At 57.8% G+C, this 11,259-nt stretch overlaps 1 protein-coding gene across 1 annotated transcript in view; it reads left to right on the top strand.

Moving 5' to 3' along the window:
- Positions 1-7,254: 7,254 nt before the first annotated feature.
- LOC141219268 (uncharacterized) overlaps positions 7,255-11,259 on the top strand; it is a 100,725-nt gene continuing 96,720 nt past the window's right edge. The window contains exon 1 of the mRNA XM_073666042.1: positions 7,255-7,364. The gene's annotated coding sequence lies outside the window, so the exon portion shown is untranslated. The remainder of the gene's footprint in view (positions 7,365-11,259) is intronic.

The raw sequence follows: 11,259 nt of genomic DNA, 5'->3' as shown, positions 1-11,259 counted from the left end.
CTCCCAAATACAGCCAGCACCCCATGTACCCCCCCAAATACAGCCAGCACCCCATGTACCTCCCAAATACAGCCAGCACCCCATGTACCCCCCCAAATACAGCCTGCACCCCATGTACCTCCCAAATACAGCCAGCACCCCATGTACCTCCCAAATACAGCCAGCACCTCATGTACCTCCCAAATACAGCCAGCACCCCATGTACCTCCCATATACAGCCAGCACCCCATGTACCTCCCAAATACAGCCAACACCCCATGTACCTCCCAAATACAGCCAGCACCCCATGTACCTCCCAAATACAGCCAGCACCCCATGTACCTCCCATATACAGCCAGCACCCCATGTACCTCCCAAATACAGCCAACACCCCATGTACCTCCCAAATACAGCCAGCACCCCATGTACCTCCCAAATACAGCCAGCACCTCATGTACCTCCCAAATACAGCCAGCACCCCATGTACCTCCCATATACAGCCAGCACCCCATGTACCTCCCAAATACAGCCAACACCCCATGTACCTCCCAAATACAGCCAGCACCCCATGTACCTCCCAAATACAGCCAGCACCCCATGTACCTCCCATATACAGCCAGCACCTCATGTACCTCCCAAATACAGCCAGCACCCCATGTACCTCCCATATACAGCCAGCACCCCATGTACCTCCCAAATACAGCCAACACCCCATGTACCTCCCAAATACAGCCAGCACCTCATGTACCTCCCAAATACAGCCAGCACCCCATGTACCTCCCATATACAGCCAGCACCCCATGTACCTCCCAAATACAGCCAACACCCCATGTACCTCCCAAATACAGCCAGCACCCCATGTACCTCCCAAATACAGCCAGCACCCCATGTACCTCCCAAATACAGCCAGCACCCCATGTACCTCCAAATACAGCCAGCACCCCATGTACCCCCCAAATACAGCCAGCACCCCATGTACCTCCAAATACAGCCAGCACCCCATGTACCTCCCAAATACAGCCAGCACCCCATGTACCTCCCAAATACAGCCAGCACCCCATGTACCTCCCAAATACAGCCAGCACCCCATGTACCTCCCAAATACAGCCAGCACCCCATGTACCTCCCAAATACAGCCAGCACCCCATGTACCTCCAAATACAGCCAGCACCCCATGTACCCCCCAAATACAGCCAGCACCCCATGTACCTCCAAATACAGCCAGCACCCCATGTACCCCCCAAATACAGCCAGCACCCCATGTACCTCCAAATACAGCCAGCACCCCATGTACCTCCCAAATACACCCAGCACCCCATGTACCTCCCAAATACAGCCAGCACCCCATGTACCTCCCAAATACAGCCAGCACCCCATGTACCTCCCAAATACAGCCAGCACCCCATGTACCTCCCAAATACAGCCAGCACCCCATGTACCTCCAAATACAGCCAGCACCCCATGTACCCCCCAAATACAGCCAGCACCCCATGTACCTCCAAATACAGCCAGCACCCCATGTACCCCCCAAATACAGCCAGCACCCCATGTACCTCCAAATACAGCCAGCACCCCATGTACCTCCAAATACAGCCAGCACCCCATGTACCTCCCAAATACAGCCAACACCCCATGTACCTCCCAAATACAGCCAGCACCCCATGTACCTCCCAAATACAGCCAGCACCCCATGTACCTCCCAAATACAGCCAGCACCCCATGTACCTCCAAATACAGCCAGCACCCCATGTACCCCCCAAATACAGCCAGCACCCCATGTACCTCCAAATACAGCCAGCACCCCATGTACCCCCCAAATACAGCCAGCACCCCATGTACCTCCAAATACAGCCAGCACCCCATGTACCTCCCAAATACACCCAGCACCCCATGTACCTCCCAAATACAGCCAGCACCCCATGTACCTCCCAAATACAGCCAACACCCCGTGTACCTCCCAAATACAGCCAGCATCCCATGTACCTCCAAATACAGCCAGCATCCCATGTACCTCCAAATACAGCCAGCACCCCATGTACCTCCCATATACAGCCAGCACCCCATATCCCTCCCACATGCCGCCATTACTGCCCGTGTGCACAGCCCCTTATACAGCCGCACAGTATGTCCTCCAGAGAGATAGATAGAGTGAGGAATCGCCTTAGAAGCCCCCTGATTAGTGCCGGCCCCCCTGTGTGACGCCCCCTCAGTATAACCAGTATGGAGCGGCTGTAGGACTCGTCCTTATAGACCGCGCTGTGTGCACAGGAGCCTCAGAGCAGGAACTCCATCTCCTCACCTCTGCAGTGACACCGAGGAGTGGGCGGAGCTCTGAGGAGGGGGCGGAGCTCTGAGGAGGGGGCGGAGCTCTGATGAGGGGGCGTGGGCGGAGCTCTTAGCAGGGGACGGAGCTCTGAGGAGGGGCGTGGCCGGAGCTCTGAGGAGGGGCGTGGGCGGAACTCTGTGGAGGGGGCGAGGGCGGAGCTCTGAGGAGGGGGCGAGGGCGGAGCTCTGAGGAGGGGGCGTGGGCGGAGCTCTAAAGAGGGGGCGTGGGCGGAGCTATGAGGAGGGGTGTGGGCTGAGCTCTGAGGAGGGGGCGTGGGCGGAGCTATGAGGAGGGGCGTGGGCGGAGATCTGAGCAGGGGTGTGGGCTGAGCTCTGAGGAGGGGCGTGGGCGGAGCTATGAGGACGGGGCGTGGGCGGAGCTATGAGGACAGGGCGTGGGCGGAGCTCTGAGGAGGGGGCGTGGGCGGAGCTCTGAGGAGGGGGCGTCTTGTTCGTGGCCCGGGGCCCCACATGCTGAGGGCTCAGTGCTGGAGTCCCCGCCCTGTACACAGACAGCAGCCTCCGCTGTGACTCCATCCATCACCACTGGGGCTGACACCAGAGAGCAACAGAGCGCAACAGAGAGCTATACCGAGCGGGAGGAGCTGCGGTGACGTCATCACTTCACATGGCCTTCACTTCTCTCCGGAGCCCCGCCCCTGATCACATGGCGGTGACGTCACCACAGGTCCTTCAGCACTTATCTCCTGAGCCCCGCCCCCTGATCACATGGCGGTGACGTCACCACAGGTCCTTCAGCACTTCTCTCCTGAGCCCCGCCCCCTGATCACATGGCGGTGACGTCACCACAGGTCCTTCAGCACTTCTCTCCTGAGCTCCGGCCCCTGAGCACATGGCGGTGACGTCACCACAGGTCCTCCCGCTCTCAGTGCAGCAGCTCCGTCCTGGCTGTGCGCAGCTCTTGCTCTCTGGTGTCAGCCAGCAGCAGGTTTCCGCTTCCCGCCATTCCGGTGAGATTACAGGGAGGGTTTGTGGTGAATCTGTGAGAGGAGAGTGTGGGGTGAGATCAGAGCTGTTCCTGTGGAGGCTCCTGCTCCATGTGACTGCGGCTCCTCAGTGTTGTATGGGGGATGTGCAGCGGCTCCTCCTCACCTCACCGTCCCCCGCTGGAGGTGGAGTTACCACGGTGACCGACCCCCGCTGGAGGTGGAGTTAACATGGTGACCGCCCCCCGCTGGAGGTGTAGTTACCACAGTGACCGCCCCCGCTGGAGGTGGAGTTACCACGATGACCATCCCTCGCTGGAGGTGGAGTTACCACGGTGACCGTCCTCCGCTGGAGGTGGAATTACCACGGTGACCGACCCCCGCTGGAGGTGAAGTTACCACGGTGACCGTCCCCCGCTGGAGGTGGAGTTACCACGGTGACCGACCCCCGCTGGAGGTGGAGTTACCACGGTGACCGTCCCCCGCTGGAGGTGGAGTTACCACGATGACCATCCCTCGGTGGAGGTGGAGTTACCACGGTGACCGTCCCCCTCTGGAGGTGGAGTTACCACGGTGACCGTCCCCCGCTGGAGGTGGAGTTACCACGGTGACCGTCCCCCGCTGGAGGTGGAGTTACCACGGTGACCGTCCCCCGCTGGAGGTGGAGTTACCACGGTGACCGTCCCCCGCTGGAGGTGGAGTTACCACGGTGACCGTCCCCCGCTGGAGGTGGAGTTACCACGGTGACCGTCCCCCGCTGGAGGTGGAGTTACCACGGTGACCGTCCCCCGCTGGAGGTGGAGTTACCACGGTGACCGTCCCCCGCTGGAGGTGGAGTTACCACGGTGACCGTCCCCCGCTTGAGGTGTAGTTACCACGGTGACCGACCTCCGCTGGAGGTGGAGTTACCGCGGTGATCGTCCTCTGCTGGAGGTGAAGTTACCACGGTGACCGCCCCACGCTGGAGGTGTAGTTACCACGGTGACCGTCCTTCGCTGGAGGTGGAGTTACCACGGTGACCGTCCCCCGCTGGAGGTGGAGTTACCACGGTGACCGTCCCCCGCTGGAGGTGGAGTTCCCATGGTGACCGACCTCCGCTGGCGGTGTAGTTACCACGGTGACCGTCCTTCGCTGGAGGTGTAGTTGCCACAGTGACCGTCCCCCGCTGGAGGTGTAGTTACCACGGTGACCGTCCTTCGCTGGAGGTGTAGTTACCACGGTGACCGTCCTCCGCTGGAGGTGGAGTTGCCACTGTGACCATCCTCCGCTGGAGGTGTAGTTACCACGGTGACCGTCCTCAGCTGGAGGTGTAATTACCGCGGTGACCGTCCTCTGCTGGAGGTGGAGTTACCACAGTGACCGCCCCCCGCTGGAGGTGTAGTTACCACGGTGACCGCCCCCCGCTGGAGGTGTAGTTACCACGGTGACCGTCCCCCGCTTTAGGTGTAGTTACCATGGTGACCGTCCCCTGCTGGAGGTGGAGTTCCCATGGTGACCGACCTCCACTGGCGGTGTAGTTACCACAGTGACCGTCCTTCGCTGGAGGTGTAGTTGCCATGGTGACCGTCCCCCGCTGGAGGTGTAGTTACCACGGTGACCATCCTTCGCTGGAGGTGTAGTTACCACGGTGACCGTCCCCCGCTGGAGGTGGAGTTCCCACGGTGACCGTCCCCCGCTGGAGGTGGAGTTCCCACGGTGACCGTCCCCCGCTGGAGGTGGAGTTCCCACGGTGACCGTCCCCCGCTGGAGGTGGAGTTCCCACGGTGACCGTCCTTCGCTGGAGGTGTAGTTGCCACGGTGACCGTCCCCCGCTGGCGGTGTAGTTACCACGGTGACCGTCCCTCGCTGGCGGTGTAGTTACCACGGTCACTGTCCCCCGCTTGCGGTGTAGTTACCACGGTGACCGTCGTCCATTAGAGATGTAGTTACCACGGTGACCGTCGTTCATTATAGATGTAGTTACCACGATGACCATCCCACCCCCGGCAGTGTAGTTACCTCGGGGACCGTCGTCCACTAGAGATGTAGTTACCATGGTGACCATCCCCCCCGGCAGTATAGTTACCACGGTGACCGTCCTCCGCTGGAGGTGTAGTTACCACGGTGACCGTCGTCCGCTAGAGATATACTTACCACCTTGACCATCCCCCGCTGGCGGTATAGTTACCACGGTGACCGTCCCCCGCTAAAGGTGTAGTTACCACGGTGACCGTCCCCCGCTGGAGGTGGAGTTACCACGGTGACCGCCCCCCGCTGGAGGTGGAGTTACCACGGTGACCGCCCCCCGCTGGAGGTGTAGTTACCACGGTGACCGTCCCCCGCTGGAAGTGGAGTTACCATGGTGACTGTCCCCCGCTGGAGGTGGAGTTCCCATGGTGACCGACCTCCGCGGGCGGCGTAGTTACCACGGTGACCGTCCTTCGCTGGAGGTGTAGTTGCCACGGTGATCGTCCCCCGCTGGAGGTGGAGTTACCACGGTGACCGTCCTTCGCTGGAGGTGTAGTTACCACGGTGACCGTCCTCCGCTGGAGGTGTAGTTACCACTGTGACCGTCCTCCGCTGGAGGTGTAGTTACCACGGTGACCGTCCTCCGCTGGAGGTGTAGTTACCACGGTGACCGACCTCCGCTGGCGGTGGAGTTACCGCGGTGACCGTCCTCTGCTGGAGGTGTAGTTACCACGGTGACCGCCCCCCGCTGGAGGTATAGTTACCACGGTGACCGTCCCCCGCTGGAGGTGGAGTAACCACGGTGACCGTCCCCCGCTGGAGGTGTAGTTACCACGGTGACCGTCCCCCGCTGGAGGTGTAGTTACCACGGTGACCGTCCTTCGCTGGGGGTGTAGTTACCACGTTGACCGTCCCCCGCTGTAGGTGGAGTTACCATGGTGACCGTCCCCCGCTGGAGGTGGAGTTCCCATGGTGACCGACCTCCGCTGGCGGTGTAGTTACCACGGTGACCGTCCTTCGCTGGAGGTGGAGTTGCCACGTTGACCGCCCCCCGCTGGAGGTGTAGTTCCCACGGTGACTGTCCTTCGCTGGAGGTGGAGTTCCCACGGTGACCGTCCCCCGCTGGAGGTGGAGTTACCACGGTGACCGTCCCCCGCTGGAGGTGGAGTTATCACGGTGACCGTCCTCCGCTGGAGGTGTAGTTACTATGGTGACCGCCCCCACTGGAGGTGTAGTTACCACACTGACCGTCCCCCGCTGGAGGTGTAGTTACCACGGTGACCGACCTCTGCTGGCGGTGTGGTTACTACGGTGACCGTCCTCTGCTGGCGGTGTAATTACCACGGTGACTGTCCTCCTACGAGGCTGATAATGAGCGGTCAGGTCGGCGGAGGAGGCCGCGGTGGAGTTTGTGGCTTTTCCTCCAGATTCTTCCTGATAAATGTCTGATATTTGGGGCAGAATTCAGTGATTGTCGTTATATCGTCCCCTGTGATCTCCATCTTCTCCTTTATCATGAAGACGCCGGCAGGACGAGATCCCTCCAGCTGATCCAGTGATCATCCCTCCTTCTCCTGAATGACCCCCCGAGGATGGACGAGGACGAGACCACCAGAAGATTATTACACTTCACCCTGGAGATCATCTCCCTGCTGAGCGGAGAGGTAACTCCTCTACATTTCTATCAGCTTTATTGTGTTATGTAACAAGTCCGACATCGGGAAGAGGAAATCCAGAAGAGGAAGAGAAGGATTCTTTACTGTAAGAGCAGTGATTGTGTGCAGCTCTCTGCCAGGAGGAGTTGTCATGGGGATTCCCTATAAGAGCTGTAGAGGGGCCTGGATGTCTGTCCTGAGTGTAATAATATTCCAGGTTATGGCCCCAGATTACTGGAGACGGTTATTGATCCCGGGATTTCTACTAATTGTCAGATCTGGAGTCGGGAAGGAATTCTTCTCCCTAAGTGTCTCTCTCCATACACAGGATTACACAATAGTGAGGAAGACACCGGGGGAGGGGGTGACTCCCATCATCCATCTCCAGGAGTCAGGAGGGCGGAGCCCGGGCCCCATCACAGAGCCTCCCCCGCACCCCCCGATACATGAGAGGAGGAAGAAGAAGATCCTAGAGCTCAGCAACAAGATGATTGAGCTGCTGAGCTGAGAGGTGACTGCTGGGACATTATACAGGACAGCACTGGAGGATTCTGGGTGATGACCGTAGAGGTGACTGCTGGGACATTATACAGGACAGCACTGGAGGATTCTGGGTGATGAGCGGAGAGGTGACTGCTGGGACATTATACAGGACGGCACTGGAGGATTCTGGGTGATGAGCGGAGAGGTGACTGCTGGGACATTATGCAGGACAGCACTGGAGGATTCTGGGTGATGAGCGGAGAGGTGACTGCTGGGACATTATACAGGACAGCACTGGAGGATTCTGGGTGATGACCGGAGAGGTGACTGCTGGGACATTATACAGGACAGCACTAGAGGATTCTGGGTGATGACCGGAGAGGTGACTGCTGGGACATTATACAGGACAGCACTGGAGGATTCTGGGTGATGTCCGGAGAGGTGACTGCTGGGACATTATACAGGACAGCACTGGAGGATTCTGGGTGATGACCGGAGAGGTGACTGCTGGAACATTATACAGGACAGCACTGGAGGATTCTGGGTGATGACCGGAGAGGTGACTGCTGGGACATTATACAGGACAACACTGGGGGATTCTGGGTGATGACCGGAGAGGTGACTGCTGGGACATTATACAGGACAGCACTGGAGGATTCTGGGTGATGAGCGCAGAGGTGACTGCTGGGACATTATACAGGACAGCACTGGAGGATTCTGGGTGATGACTGGAGAGGTGACTGCTGGAACATTATACAGGACAGCACTGGAGGATTCTGGGTGATGACCGTAGAGGTGACTGCTGGGACATTATACAGGACAGCACTGGAGTATTCTGGGTGATGAGCGGAGAGGTGACTGCTGGGACATTATACAGGACGGCACTGGAGGATTCTGGGTGATGAGCGGAGAGGTGACTGCTGGGACATTATGCAGGACAGCACTGGAGGATTCTGGGTGATGAGCGGAGAGGTGACTGCTGGGACATTATACAGGACAGCACTGGAGGATTCTGGGTGATGACCGGAGAGGTGACTGCTTGGACATTATATAGGACAGCACTAGAGGATTCTGGGTGATGACCGGAGAGGTGACTGCTGGGACATTATACAGGACAGCACTAGAGGATTCTGGGTGATGACCGGAGAGGTGACTGCTGGGACATTATACAGGACAGCACTGGAGGATTCTGGGTGATGTCCGGAGAGGTGACTGCTGGGACATTATACAGGACAGCACTGGAGGATTCTGGGTGATGACCGGAGAGGTGACTGCTGGAACATTATACAGGACAGCACTGGAGGATTCTGGGTGATGACCGAAGAGGTGACTGCTGGAACATTATACAGGACAGCACTGGAGGATTCTGGGTGATGACCGTAGAGGTGACTGCTGGGACATTATACAGGACAACACTGGGGGATTCTGGGTGATGACCGGAGAGGTGACTGCTGGGACATTATACAGGACAGCACTGGAGGATTCTGGGTGATGAGCGCAGAGGTGACTGCTGGGACATTATACAGGACAGCACTGGAGGATTCTGGGTGATGACTGGAGAGGTGACTGCTGGGACATTATACAGGACGGCACTGGAGGATTCTGGGTGATGACCGGAGAGTTGACTGCTGGGACATTATACAGGACAGCACTGGAGGATTCTGGGTGATGACCGCAGAGATGACTGCTGTGACATTAAACAGGAGAGCACTGGAGGATTCTGGGTGATGACCGGAGAGATGACTGCTGGGACATTATACAGGACGGCATTGGCGGATTCTGGGTGATGACCGGAGAGGTGACTGCTGGGACATTATACAGGACGGCACTGGAGGATTCTGGGTGATGACCGGAGAGGTGACTGCTGGGACATTATACAGGACGGCACTGGAGGATTCTGGGTGATGACCGGAGAGGTGACTGCTGGGACATTATACAGGACGGCACTAGAGGATTCTGGGTGATGACCGGAGAGGTGACTGCTGGGACATTATACAGGACGGCACTGGAGGATTCTGGGTGATGACCGGAGAGGTGACTGCTGGGACATTATACAGGACAGCACTGGAGGATTCTGGGTGATGACCGGAGAGGTGACTGCTGGGACTTTATACAGGACAGCACTGGAGGATTCTGGGTGATGACCGGAGAGGTGACTGCTGGGACATTATACAGGACAGCACTGGAGGATTCTGGGTGATGAGCGGAGAGGTGACTGCTGGGACATTATACAGGACAGCACTGGAGGATTCTGGGTGATGACGGGAGAGGTGACTGATGGGACATTATACAGGACAGCACTGGAGGATTCTGGGTGATGACCGGAGAGGTGACTGCTGGGAGATTATACAGGACAGCACTGGATGATTCTGGTGATGACCGGAGAGGTGACTGCTGGGACATTATACAGGACAGCACTGGAGGATTCTGGGTGATGAGCGCAGAGGTGACTGCTGGGACATTATACAGGACGGCACTGGAGGATTCTGGGTGATGACCGGAGAGGTGACTGCTGGGACATTATACAGGACGGCACTGGAGGATACTAGGTGATGACCGGAGAGGTGACTGCTGGGACATTATACAGGACAGCACTGGAGGATTCTGGGTGATGACCGCAGAGGTGACTGCTGGGACATTATACAGGACAGCACTGGAGGATTCTGGGTGATGACCGGAGAGGTGACTGCTGGGACATTATACAGGACAGCACTGGAGGATTCTGGGTGATGACCGGAGAGGTGACTGCTGGGACATTATACAGGACAGCACTGGAGGATTCTGGGTGATGAGTGGAGAGGTGACTGCTGAGACATTATACAGGACGGCACTGGAGGATTCTGGGTGATGACCGGAGAGGTGACTGCTGGGACTTTATACAGGACGGCACTGGAGGATTCTGGGTGATGACCGGAGAGGTGACTGCTGGGACATTATACAGGACGGCACTGGAGGATTCTGGGTGATGACCGGAGAGGTGACTGCTGGGACATTATACAGGACGGCACTGGAGGATTCTGGGTGATGACCGGAGAGGTGACTGCTGGGAGATTATACAGGACAGCACTGGAGGATTCTGGGTGATGACCGGAGAGGTGACTGCTGGGACATTATACAGGACAGCACTGGAGGATTCTGGGTGATGACCGGAGAGGTGACTGCTGGGACATTATACAGGACAGCACTGGAGGATTCTGGGTGATGACCGGAGAGGTGACTGCTGGGACATTATACAGGACAGCACTGGAGGATTCTGGGTGATGAGCGCAGAGGTGACTGCTCGGACATTATACAGGACGGCACTGGAGGATTCTGGGTGATGAGCGGAGAGTTGACTGCTGGGACATTATACAGGACAGCACTGGAGGATTCTGGGTGATGACCGGAGAGGTGACTGCTGGGACATTATACACGACGGCACTGGAGGATTCTGGGTGATGACCGGAGAGGTGACTGCTGGGACATTATACAGGACAGCACTGGAGGATTCTGGGTGATGACCGGAGAGTTGACTGCTGGGACATTATACAGGACAGCACTGGAGGATTCTGGGTGATGACCGCAGAGGTGACTGCTGGGACATTATCCAGGACGCCACTGGAGGATTCTGGGTGATGACCGCAGAGATGACTGCTGTGACATTATACAGGACGGCACTGGAGGATTCTGGGTGATGAGTGGAGAGGTGACTGCTGGGACATTATACAGGACAGCACTGGAGGATTCTGGGTGATGACCGGAGAGGTGACTGCTGGGACATTATACAGGACGGTACTGGAGGATTCTAGGTGATGAGCGCAGAGGTGACTGCTGGGACATTATACAGGACGGTACTGGAGGATTCTGGGTGATGACCGGAGAGGTGACTGCTGGGACATTATACAGAACGGCACGGGAGGATTCTGGGTGATGACCGGAGAGTT

The sequence above is a fragment of the Phyllobates terribilis genome, unplaced genomic scaffold (assembly GCF_046119375.1).
Source record: "Phyllobates terribilis strain yellow unplaced genomic scaffold, ASM4611937v1 Scaffold_259__1_contigs__length_2703414, whole genome shotgun sequence".
Taxonomy (NCBI): Eukaryota; Metazoa; Chordata; class Amphibia; order Anura; family Dendrobatidae; genus Phyllobates; species Phyllobates terribilis.
Note: the sequence above shows the minus strand (reverse complement) of the source record. Positions and strands in the feature narration are given on the sequence as shown.